General features: G+C 38.6%; 1 long non-coding RNA gene across 3 annotated transcripts; it reads right to left on the reverse strand.

Annotated features, from left to right (window-relative positions):
- Window positions 1-8,235: 8,235 nt before the first annotated feature.
- Window positions 8,236-11,942, reverse strand: LOC311070163. 3 transcript variants are annotated; one of them, XR_014603627.1, is made up of 4 exons: window positions 11,679-11,936; window positions 8,975-10,930; window positions 8,794-8,889; window positions 8,236-8,709 (listed from the first exon to the last, which is right to left on the reverse strand). It is a non-coding gene; the product is annotated as an uncharacterized lncRNA (long non-coding RNA). The 3 variants fall into 3 exon arrangements; XR_014603626.1 differs by having other exon boundaries at window positions 8,236-8,889; window positions 11,679-11,942; XR_014603628.1 differs by lacking the exons at window positions 8,236-8,709; window positions 8,794-8,889; window positions 8,975-10,930 and adding exons at window positions 10,953-11,413; window positions 11,498-11,593 and having other exon boundaries at window positions 11,679-11,869.
- Between the last annotated feature and the right edge of the window lie 1,539 nt (window positions 11,943-13,481).

Here is a 13,481-nt window from a genome sequence, read left to right on the forward strand (position 1 = left end):
TGGAAGCAACTCACCAGTTCAAAGCGCAGCAGCAATGTGGATTGTTCTGGATGGATCTGAGAATGGCTCACTCAGCCATTAAACAGGGTGAGGCTCAGTACGGGGAATAGAGAGGGCAGAGGCGGGCTTTGATGTCACTAGATTTCATGTTTAGAAGTGAAATGCCAGGATAACACATCCTAAACTAATGGAAGTACATCCTGGTGTGCATAATACAAACCTGAACCCAGGTCAGAGGAGTTATGAGAAGCAGGAAAATGTACAAATGATATGAATTTAATTGGAGGCTGTGGTTTCACTCAATGGTGTTACCGGTGCTTTTAGTGTAATATATTAGTATGTAGAATACCAGAATGTAACCAGAATGATACACAACTGTTGTAGGCAGATGAAATTTATATTTATATATTTATCTGTTTTTCATATATATTCTTCGTGATTAATGGTTGATCATTTTGGAAAGACATTATTTTTTGCATGAATTAATGCTCTTGATGTTTAAATATTGCCTTTTTACTGACAAGATGGCTATTGTTGTGTGTTCAGTTAACCTTTAATATGATTTAATATGGAAAATTAGTAAAGTAGTATATGGGCCATGTAAAAAAACAATAAAAAATCTCATATCATTTAGTTCATTTAGATCAGGGGTGCAGAACTCAACAGACCTCAGCTACAGCCCCTAGAGAAATTAGATGTTTTCGACTTGAAGTAGACCGATCGCTGTATGACATCAAAGTGCCATGAGAGCGTTTAGAGAGCAGAACACACCTTTTAGCTTCAACCCTAATTAAACACACCTGACATAGCTAATTAAGTCCCTCTGGCTTATTTCAACATGTGTGTTGGATAGGGCTGCAGCAAGCGATTATTTTGACAATCGATTAATCTAACGGTTATTGAAACGACTAATCGACAAATCGTCGATTATTTATCCAATTAATCAGGCTTTGATCGATTATTACACTTTTGCAATTAGTTAAACTATTGAGTTATACCTATTGTAACTAATAAATAAAACAAGAAAATCACTTTAGCTTTTGAAAATGTCTTTTTAATAACTGTTTGCAAGCTGTTTTATTGACGTCTTTCTGCGGTTGAAACACTGGTTAAGTGAATACATTAGAGATGATTAATTTCAGTAAGTTGTACTGTATTATTCAATGTTCTTTTTGATGTTCATTTATGTTTATTTTGTGCGTATTAAAGAGTGCCAAAACCACATGTATTGTTTGAATTCCATTGTAAAATTGAGCTGAGACATTCTTTTATATTAAAAGTAATCTGCTCTGTCTTATCTATCAGCACGTTGTCTGTACGTGTCCTCTTTGCTCTGTGATGTACCTTTCACTGCGTGAGAAAAAGGGATGTGTGGCGTGAGATCAGTGTCAATTGTGTGAGTTTGAATGAGTGAGAGTTGGCGGCCCTGCATATGACAGCTTTTTTTTTTTTTTTTTTTGTAGTTATGTTAAACCTTCCCACATTCTACGGGTTCAGCTTCGTTTGCACTCCGAAGCGCCATGTCTTCTATTGGTTTGGATCCAGGAGGGTTGCATTACAACGCCCCACTGGTCAAACTGTGTTATTGCAGGCCCTTCAAATAGGTCATATGAGATCAAAAGACTATTCGACAGCACAAATACTTGTCGACAATTTTTTGTGTTGGAGCAGGGTTGGAACTAAAATCTGCAGGGCTACGGCCTTCCACGAACTGAGTTTTGCACCCGTGATTTAGTTAATTTAGTTATGTTGTTGAAAGTGGACGAATAAAATAATAATTAAAATCAAGTCTGCATATTGATTATCTGACACTCTATCGCATTTTGATTATCAATTCTATAAATTGGTATGGTTCTATATTGGTAGTCATAAAGTTGACATTTTAGAAATGTGGTGAAAAGATGATTGAATTAATCTTTTAAAAAAAATCTCCATTTGTGTTCCACAGAAGCAGGTTTGGAAAGACATGAAGGTAGATAGAGTAAATAATGATAGAACATCGGGCGAACTATCCCATTTAAAACTGCTGGTACAAATGATAGGCAAGTGCATATTGTTGATACTTCAGATATTTCAGGAAACTACACAAAGGCAACCTCCAGCTGTCATGAGGACTCATTAATTGGTTTCTCTCTCTGTTTCATTCATTCTGGTCCAGCGAAAGAGACAGGTAGGACATCAATAGTGTTTGTAATGCTAACGGGTCAGGCTTTGTGTTTTTGCTGTATTCAGTCCTTGGAAGGGATTCATGCTTAACAATGTTTCAAAAGATTTCTGAGATCAGAGGCTCTGATAGCCAACAGGAGCAGAAGGATGGAGAGAGAGAGTGTTTGCTCCTTGGCTTTTCTCCATTATCCCCCACAATCTCTTATGTGGACCTTGCCTGTCAGGAAATCAATTAGAATACATGGAGGAATGAAGAGAGGAATGGTACAGTATGTACACATATGGAAATCATAAGTCTCTTCTGCTCACCAAGGCTTCATTTATTTGATCCAAAATACAGCAAAAACAGTAATATTGTGAAATATTATATCAATTTAAAATTACTCTTTTCTATTTGAAAATATTTTAAAATGCAATTTATTTCTGGTAAAGCTGAATTTTCAGCATCCAGTCTTCAATGTCACATGATCCTTCAGAAATCATTCTAAAATGATGATTTGATGCTCAAGAAACATTTATTATTATTACCAATGTTGAAAACCATTTTCTTCAAGATTATGTGATGAATTGAAAGTTCAAAAGAACAGAATTTATCTGAAATAGAAAGCTTTTGTAACTTTATCACTACTGTTCAAAAGTCTGGGGTCAGTAAGATTTTTTTTTTTAAACTTTTTTTTTTTTTTTTTGGAAAGAAATTAAAGAAATTAATAATTTTATTCAGCAAGGATGCATTAAATTGATCAAAAGTGACAGTATAGACATTTATTATGTTGCAAAAGCTTTCTATTTCAGATAAATTCTGTTCTTTTTAACTTTCTATTCATCAAAGTATCCTGAAAAGAAATTGTACACAACTGCTTTCAACACTGATAATAATAATGAATGTTTCTTGAGCAGCAAATCGGCATATTAAAATGATTTCTGAAGGATCACGTGACACTGAAGACTGGAGTAATGATCCTGAAAATTCAGCTACTGTTCTAATTATTTTGGCCACCACTGTGTATATTATATTATATTATATTATATTATATTATATTATATTATATTATATTATATTATATTATATTATATATAGTGATAGCAATAAAACAAAAAATAAAATAAAAATAAAAAATAAGACAAAAAAAAGATCAACATTAAACAAACTCCATAATTTTTCTATTCGAATTGATAGCTCCTTCATCTCCCCCTCCCCTCAGTTTAAGAGTCTGGGTGTCATCTTCGACATCACCCTATCTTTTCCGTCTCATGTTAATAATGTTACCCGGTCTGTTTACTACCATCTTCAAAACATCAACCGTCTGCGTCCTTTCCTCACACCTCACTCCACTGCCATTCTTGTTCATAGTTTAGTCACTTCTCGTTTAGATTACTGCAATTCTCTTTTGTTTGGCCTCCCACATAAAACCCTCCATAAACTTCAACTGGTCCAAAACTCAGCTGCTCATGTTATCACTCGTACCCCCTCTATTCATCACGCCACTCCTATCTCACAACAGCTCCATTGGCTCCCCATTATTTACCATATCAACTATAAAATACTTCTCCTCACTTTTAAAGTCATTCATAATATTTCCCCTTCATATCTTTTTGATCTCCTTCATATACCCACACCCGCTCGCACTCTTAGATCCTCTTCTTCCATCCATTTTACTGTTCCCCTTGTGCGCCTTGTTACTGGGGAGCAGAGCTTTCAGATGCTCTGCTCCTCAGATCTGGATTTCATTGTTTTTACTTAAATATTGCTATTGTCTTGTTGATGATGTATGGTGACCTTGAGTGTCATGAAAGGGGCCTATAAATAAAATGCATAATAATAATAATATCAACCTTCACCATTTGAAATGCACACTTGAATGCATGATTTTTTTGTTTTGTTTGTCCTAGATCTTTGAAGATTAAGTTTATGAGCTGTATAATTTTTTTGGACAAAACATAGGCCCACACTTTCTCAAACTTGATTTATTTAAGATATTTATCGTTGTAGTTTATCACATCCAGCTTACTTGGCCTCAAGGTTTCCACATGAAGTTATCAACCTTGGAAAGAAAGCGATGGGATGCGATAAGGTACTGTTATCAGACACATCTGTTTAACCTGCAGGTTTTTTCCGCCCTGTGACTTTGAAAGAGCAAGACAGCTATCAGTGAGAACTAATGGAGAACTCTGTCGCTCTGCCTTATGCCTTCGGCTGCTTATATTTCTAGATTTAAAGGAATAGTCTACCCAATAATTCATTTCCTCACCCTCATGTCATTCCAAACCTGTATGACTTTCTTTCTTCCATGGGACACAAAGAAAGGCATTTAGCTGTATGTCCATGCTGCTCTTTTTCCATGCAATGAATGTATTTTGAGACCAGGGACAGCCATGGTAACCATTTATTTTTATTGTAAGGAATTTATAATTTTATTTTAAAAAGGTTATGCTTTTAAAAGCAGAAGCTTGTCAACTCAATCGTCGCCTGGTTGTTTCTCCAGTTTCATCAACTAATCCACCTCTCTTTCTTTCATCCTTCGTCAAGGTTACCGTTTGACGCGGGTTGAAGCATGCGGCTTGTAAAACAGATTGCGTTTATGATAATGAAGCTACTTGAGGGTAACATCAAACCCTATTTTCATTCCATCACCTCCAAGGCTGACATATCCAATCAATTTGAAACTGATTGTGAATCAATATCCTAATGATGGGAAATCAATATTTAATCTGTGAATGCAAGGTGAAATCTTGGTCAAGGTACAGTAGAATTTTTCCCACAATCCTGTACTTCCAAACAGACGGTTTTATCTTTCACTTTTAAGTACAAAGCTTCCAAGAAAGTAATAAGAAATTCACACTATCATCTACCTTTCTTAAAAAATTGCAAGCAAATAAATAAATAAGGATCACTGAGAAGGGAAAATCTCTGGGCTCATAGCTGCCGACTCTCTCTCTTTTTTTTTCTCCTTCGAGAATGGAATATTTCCTCTAAGATGCTGCACTGTGCGCAATTTTCATTCTGTCATTTCTGGCCTTCCAGATATCCCAGCTAAGCTTCTGATGAGGTGACCCATCACTCTCCGTAGTTGAGCCAAGCTCTGAAAAAATACACTGCTTTACTGCTCGCCATGTGTGACGGGCTCTCTTGTGCATGTGTGAGAGAGTGTGAGTGTGTGCAAAGCCTTCGTTTCCTTCCTCCCCTGTTCCTTTGCAGGAGACCTTTGGTGTGAAAGGCAATCCTATTACCCCCAGCCCCGCGATAAGGGGGACTGGCTTGCTCACAAAGAATGAACTGGAGAAAGTGAGCCTCCGGTGGTTTTGGTTTAACCCAGGGCCGAACATTTTGGTGAGGTTTTTCACCCATCATTTCAGGGAAATTGGATCTTTGGCTGAGAGGTATGTGTTTAGGAGATGGAATAAGGTGTTTCACCACATCCTCCTGCTGCATCATCAGCAACACTAGTGAGAAGATCTGTGAAAGGAGCAAGCAGTTTAGAAATTAGAGCCGTACTCGGGTGCGCTTCCCAAACGCCAATGCGGGTCGCAAGTTCTGCTGAATTGTGTTGGTAACGACGGAACTTGCGACCATAGTTGGCTTGGGGAAACACACCCCTAAATGGCTCACATGTGTCTAGGTCTGAAAATGATGTTAACTCAGCTCAAGGGATGAAAAGTGCAAATAGGACATATGGGACTTGTATTGAAGACATGATCAGTTTTTTAAAGTCAGGACTGAGAATTTCAACCGTCTGTGAGAAGTAGTTCTTCTAGCATCATCTTTTTCCAGCTAAAATCACAGTGTAACACAGTGTTACAATTACAGTCATAATTAGTATTTGTTGTGTGAAAATTGGGATAATTTTCACTGTAAATATGTAGAAAGTTTATGATTATTCCATTCTTTTTCTAAATTATCAAAATTATTGATGATTATATAATTCAGCATGTATTGATTCATTTTACCATGTATTTTCATAGTTTAACATTGAACTCTAGATGTGGGACACATATACACACACATATACATAAAATGCACTTAAAAATAAGCTCTAAAAAGTATTTTCTTGTAAAACATACTCCAACAATATTTATTTTATTTACAGCTTCAAAGAAATTATTTTTACAGTGTTTATTGGAACAAAAATCAATCCCTCTGACAAGTTGAAGAAGCACCAAACTATTCTTGCAAGAAGACTGTTTATATGAGAAGCATATGAGACATGATGCGGAAAATTTGAAAGCTGCGCGTTATATACCAAACGTGCCGCTGACAACCTTTTGCGGTGCAGAATGTTATATTAAAAACAATTTTTATATCCTCGCTGGCACCTTAAAGGAAATGAATGTCATCCAGTTGAAATTGGTTTCCTTTTCCCTTCAGTATGTTATAACCTCCGCAAAAACTGCTCCCAGTTTGCTGCTCACTTTTATTTTTTCAGTTTTTCAAAGATATATTGCTATGCCTTGTTTTACACACAAACACCTTTAGATTTCTGTCATCTGTAAAAAGAATTAGACCTGCTGAGCAGGATTATTAACAATTATTGTTGTAAATATCAATGAATTATGAAGCAATATTAGTTATTTGAAAAAAAATATTAAAAAAATAATTATAAGATAAATAACATGAATCAACAATTAAATTAAATGACCAAATAATCATTTGATAATTAAGAATATTTATTTAATAATGATATTAGTGATATTTTCCTTCTTCTTTTTGTGGCTTACTACTATATCTAATACAAAGAGCCAGAAGCCTAAAATAAAATTGGTATTTATTGCATGTCCAACTAGCTTTTATTTCCTGAGTCTAGCGCAGCCAGTGCTCTAAATCAAAGTTTCTCCTCCAGGTCTCCCAAAAGTGTTGTTCACCAGTGGCAGTGATAGCGATCCACCTCCTGCTAAAGTGAATATAATGGTGTTGTGGCACACAGAGAGAAAGTAAGGGAAGGCGTACTCCTGAGAAATGCCTGCAGAGAGCCATGGAGGTGAGCAGCTAATTATGAGTCTATCCCCCTCTTCTTCTTCCTCTTTCATTCCCTTCCTTTCCTTTCCTTCAGAGGTTCATCTGCATGTTTCTGAAGCTCTGCAATTACCACAGCAAAACCCCTGGCCACTACCAGAGGGAAGAGGATGGAACAGGAAAGAAAGAAAAGAGGAATAATATTAAATTACATGAATATTTGAATACATACTTAGTCTCTTGGATTGCAATTTATCCCCAAAAATGCTTTTGAATCCCAGCATTGCATTATATTGCATTTGTGACCTTCACTCTGCTGTTATAGAGATACGAAGCTTTTGCTGAAAACGCTTAAAATAAGAAAGCCATCATCAATTATAATGAATGAGTATGCGTCTGTTCCCCTTGCAGTCATTTTTCCACACTGTCTTTCATTTTCCCAACACTAAAAATAATTAATTTGCTCAAACGCTCTCCAGTTTGTATGTCCAAAATGCTTCTTGATTTAATGATTCAACATTCAAATTACATCCCCTGCATGATGCACATACTTCTTCTATGTCTGCATTCTGCAAATAGTACAGGCCACAATTTCACCATGTTGCATATGTGGCAAAAGAGCGGTATTACAGGTAGAAAGAATTTCGACTACGCCACCCGGGGAATTTCGCCCCGGGAAATATGGACAACACTCAAGTTACTATTACTAGGTCACTCAGGTTCGATTCTCTAATAAAGGTAGGCAGAGACGTGGATATGAAAATATACAAAAAATTTATTTATACAAAATTTAATTTAAAGCAGCAGGGTAGTCACGTTAAAAAGGCAACCTGGAGCTATACTGACAAGGTTTTGAGTTACAAACACATTCAAGTAAACAAAAACACATTTGAATAAACACACACTCTTTCAATACACTGGTTACACAGACACCATAGAAAAAAAAGACACAGACTAACAGGGCTGAGGCAAACCACGGGAGGAGGGATCACTAAACTTAATTTACCAAAAGCACACTCACACACACAGCAAAGACTTCAAAAGTGTCACGGCAAACATTCGAAGAAAACACCACCACCACAAGAGATCCTCCACCCGTGGAACCTCAGCACCTGAAACGAAAATCACAAAAAAATTATTAATAACCAAACTTCAACATACCAACTGCACTAAAGCCCAGTTGGATGATGTTTAGGGTACGGTCATGAGCAGATAATATCACCATTAATAGACAATCACGAATAACATACAAAGGTGTAAACACAGACCATAAATAAATAACTCAATTCACGCAATGAGCTCACAAGCAGATAGTTTGGTGTTCCATTTTTGACACCAAGTGTTAACCTCAAAAGTTCAATAAAAGAAACATTAAATCAACAAATAATAAATAAAACCAGACAGCAACGGTCCCCCTCATCAGTGGGGTGACGATCTTCTCACAGATGGCAAAAAGTTTGTATTGCACACGGTAGCGACAGTGGAGCAGGAAAATACGATGCGCTCTTAATCTGGCAGCAAGGAATCGACGGGGCTGTAATAGCTTTTTATAGCACCAGCAGGAAGAACAAGATCGCCGGACGAGAGGGAAAATCCTAAGCCAAATACAAAGAAACACTAAGATTTATGCCTCAATGGCTAAACTTTCAGCTCGTAACTACATGCGCAATAACACTTACCGGAAGTAGACGATGCATTCGCACAATGTGCTTGTCCTTTCACAGGCACGGGTACTCAAATCATGCAATCCGCTGTTCAGATAGACTACAGGGACACTGCACATAACTCAACACAATCAGCCGATCCTAAACCCCCAAATAAAGACAAACAATACACTTTCCATCAACAGTTCACACATACCTGAAAGGCGAGCAGCCAGCAAATGCAACCACTGCGACAAACCGAAGGAAAACCGGAGAAGACAGACAAGCTAAACACAACACTAATAATTAGTCCCCTACATACAAACAAACTAAAAACAGAAGTTGCTATATGCTAACACACATACCTACAGCCACTGTAAACAATGGAAGGAGGCGGAGTCGAACATGACGCATCCCGGGCTACAGCCAACCAGCTCTTAAATAGGGTGGATTACCTGCTGATAGGTGCTCACTAATGTCCATCACCTCATTCATCCGGTTACAATCCATCCCCACCTTTTGTATCGTCGCCCCGACGATAGACCACTAGCCCATGACGGCTACACACACTGAGAAACGAGTGAAACACAAGTTCTCTGCCATGACGGTTAAACACACTGAGAAACGAGTGAAACACAAGTTCTCTGCCATGACGGTTAAACACACTGAGAAACGAGTGATACACAAGTTCTCTGCCATGACGGCTACACACACACCGAGAGATACACAAGTTCTCTGCCATGACGGCTACACACACTGAGAAACGAGTGAAACACAAGTTCTCTGCCATGACGGCTACACACATTGAGAAACGAGAGATACACAAGTTCTCTGCCATGACGGCTACACGCACACCGAGAGATACACAAGTTCTCTGCCATGACGGCTACACGCACACCGAGAGATACACAAGTTCTCTGCCATGACGGCTACACACATTGAGAAACGAGTGAAACACAAGTTCTCTGCCATGACGGCTACACGCACACCGAGAGATACACAAGTTCTCTGCCATGACGGCTACACACACTGAGAAACGAGTGAAACACAAGTTCTCTGCCATGACGGCTACACACACTGAGAAATACACAAGTTCTCTGCCATGACGGCTACACACATTGAGAAACAAGTGAAACACAAGTTCTCTGCCATGACGGCTACACACATTGAGAAACGAGAGATACACAAGTTCTCTGCCATGACGGCTACACGCACACCGAGAGATACACAAGTTCTCTGCCATGACGGCTACACGCACACCGAGAGATACACAAGTTCTCTGCCATGACGGCTACACACACTGAGAAACGAGTGAAACACAAGTTCTCTGCCATGACGGCAACCAATTTCCTTGTGCCGCCCGGATGCGACACGTTCGACTTCCACGCACCTCAACTCGCCCCAACTGATCCGAGACTAGCTGAGAGTCAATGTGACAGCAATGTTGTAAGGCCTGGAAAAGTTCATCGTCCATGATTACAAATCAGGAAAGATCACTTACCAATACAAAAACTCACAGGTCTACTTGTCACACACTCCTGAAAGAAACTGCTGCTGTCTGGTTTCTGCAAAAAAAAAGAAAACAAACAAAATACCCAAAAACACTAAACCAACAAAATAATACCCACGTCTTTGCACTACACAATAGAGACCCTGCCGACTACGCCAAATGTGGCAAAAGAGCGGTATTACAGGTAGAAAGAATTTCGACTACGCCACCCGGGGAATTTCGCCCCGGGAAATATGGACAACACTCAAGTTACTATTACTAGGTCACTCAGGTTCGATTCTCTAATAAAGGTAGGCAGAGACGTGGATATGAAAATATACAAAAAATTTATTTATACAAAATTTAATTTAAAGCAGCAGGGTAGTCACGTTAAAAAGGCAACCTGGAGCTATACTGACAAGGTTTTGAGTTACAAACACATTCAAGTAAACAAAAACACATTTGAATAAACACACACTCTTTCAATACACTGGTTACACAGACACCATAGAAAAAAAGACACAGACTAACAGGGCTGAGGCAAACCACGGGAGGAGGGATCACTAAACTTAATTTACCAAAAGCACACTCACACACACAGCAAAGACTTCAAAAGTGTCACGGCAAACATTCGAAGAAAACACCACCACCACAAGAGATCCTCCACCCGTGGAACCTCAGCACCTGAAACGAAAATCACAAAAAAATTATTAATAACCAAACTTCAACATACCAACTGCACTAAAGCCCAGTTGGATGATGTTTAGGGTACGGTCATGAGCAGATAATATCACCATTAATAGACAATCACGAATAACATACAAAGGTGTAAACACAGACCATAAATAAATAACTCAATTCACGCAATGAGCTCACAAGCAGATAGTTTGGTGTTCCATTTTTGACACCAAGTGTTAACCTCAAAAGTTCAATAAAAGAAACATTAAATCAACAAATAATAAATAAAACCAGACAGCAACGGTCCCCCTCATCAGTGGGGTGACGATCTTCTCACAGATGGCAAAAAGTTTGTATTGCACACGGTAGCGACAGTGGAGCAGGAAAATACGATGCGCTCTTAATCTGGCAGCAAGGAATCGACGGGGCTGTAATAGCTTTTTATAGCACCAGCAGGAAGAACAAGATCGCCGGACGAGAGGGAAAATCCTAAGCCAAATACAAAGAAACACTAAGATTTATGCCTCAATGGCTAAACTTTCAGCTCGTAACTACATGCGCAATAACACTTACCGGAAGTAGACGATGCATTCGCACAATGTGCTTGTCCTTTCACAGGCACGGGTACTCAAATCATGCAATCCGCTGTTCAGATAGACTACAGGGACACTGCACATAACTCAACACAATCAGCCGATCCTAAACCCCCAAATAAAGACAAACAATACACTTTCCATCAACAGTTCACACATACCTGAAAGGCGAGCAGCCAGCAAATGCAACCACTGCGACAAACCGAAGGAAAACCGGAGAAGACAGACAAGCTAAACACAACACTAATAATTAGTCCCCTACATACAAACAAACTAAAAACAGAAGTTGCTATATGCTAACACACATACCTACAGCCACTGTAAACAATGGAAGGAGGCGGAGTCGAACATGACGCATCCCGGGCTACAGCCAACCAGCTCTTAAATAGGGTGGATTACCTGCTGATAGGTGCTCACTAATGTCCATCACCTCATTCATCCGGTTACACATAGGTTTGGCTTTCACCCAGACTGGGCAGGACTGCAGGTGAAGGGGGTGTTTCTCTTGAACATTAACCTTCACAGGGTCAAGTGTACCAACGACTTCCAAACAACTGCAGTCTTGAGTCCTTTGACCGAAAGACAAATCTGTGTCAATTTGAGTGATATAGAATGCTGTTCTCCATAATGATGTGCAGTTGGCACGGCAGTGTTGTTTGCATTTTGGTACCTTGTGGCTGCTGACACTAATTATTGATAACATGCTGTCTCATAACTTTAAATGTCCTACTTTTACAGTAATTCTTGAGAGACGAACATGACAGAGAAGTAAAGCTATCAAAATGTATGTTTTTATGTGCTTCATGGCATAAAGCGATCATGTGATGCTCAAATTGGCAGCCGTTAGACTGGTAGTTCAGTCTTTCAGTTGATAAAGCCTAACAACAAAGGTTTTCTTAACATGTTTTGAACTAGAATCAAAATTTGTGATGCCATTGTTGTCATTTTATTGACAGTCTGCTGGGTCACATGATCAATCAGAAATCATTGTAATCATGTTTCTCAAGAAACATTTCTTTTTAATATCAATGCTGAAAACAGTTGTGCTACTTAGTCGGCATTAAAAGGAAGTTGCGATAAGCTTTTCTTCCCTAATGTGACGTATATCCGAGTGAAACAGCTTCTGGAATGAGAAAAATGTAGGGCGAGACTTGATTTCGTCCTTCAGGAATTGATTGGATCGTAGGAAGTTGGGCGCTGGGCAGATCTGAATGCTAGTTTGCAGTCAGTTGCAGAGGATATTAAGTCCCACCCCAGGTCGAGACACACATAATGAAGAGAACAAACGTCATTTTGATTAAGGATTACGAGAGCATATTAATTTTTTATTAAAAAAATAAAATAATGATGTGCACGGATAAATAATTTATAATAAGCACTACAGCGTTCTGCAAAAGAAATTGACAATTTTTATTTCATGGTGACTAATATTTTTTGTGGAAACTGCTGAATACAAATATTTATTTAAAAACGTCTATATAATTTAATATTAAAATGTTTATAATGTTGTGATTGCTGATTTCACAAAAAAAAAACAGAGAAATTAGATCAGAACTTTGGTGGGTTACATGCAACGTACTGTACATGCAACGTACACCTGTTAGGTCTGAATATCTTAAATGAATTTCACACGGCCCACACACATCAATGGCAACGATTTGCCATGGTTTCTCTGGCAGTTCAGTACGTGTGACTGAAACAGGTCTGGGAGATGCCCCATTTATTTGGCATGCATGGCAGGATCTGATTAGTTGCTCCACATCTTTATTGATTCCTGGCCACCATACTTTTGTACGGAGGCGCTGTTTAGTTTTAACAATACCCTGATGCCCATCGTGGGCCAACAGCAGTGTATGGTATCTGGCTACTTGAGGAATAACAATGTGATTTCCCCTTAGAATCAAATGGCCAATGCATGACAGTTTGTGTTTGATGCGAGGACTACACAAGCTCCAACAACTCTG

The sequence above is a fragment of the Abramis brama genome (genome assembly GCF_963993115.1).
Source record: "Abramis brama genome assembly, chromosome: 19".
Lineage (NCBI taxonomy): Eukaryota > Metazoa > Chordata > Actinopteri > Cypriniformes > Leuciscidae > Abramis > Abramis brama.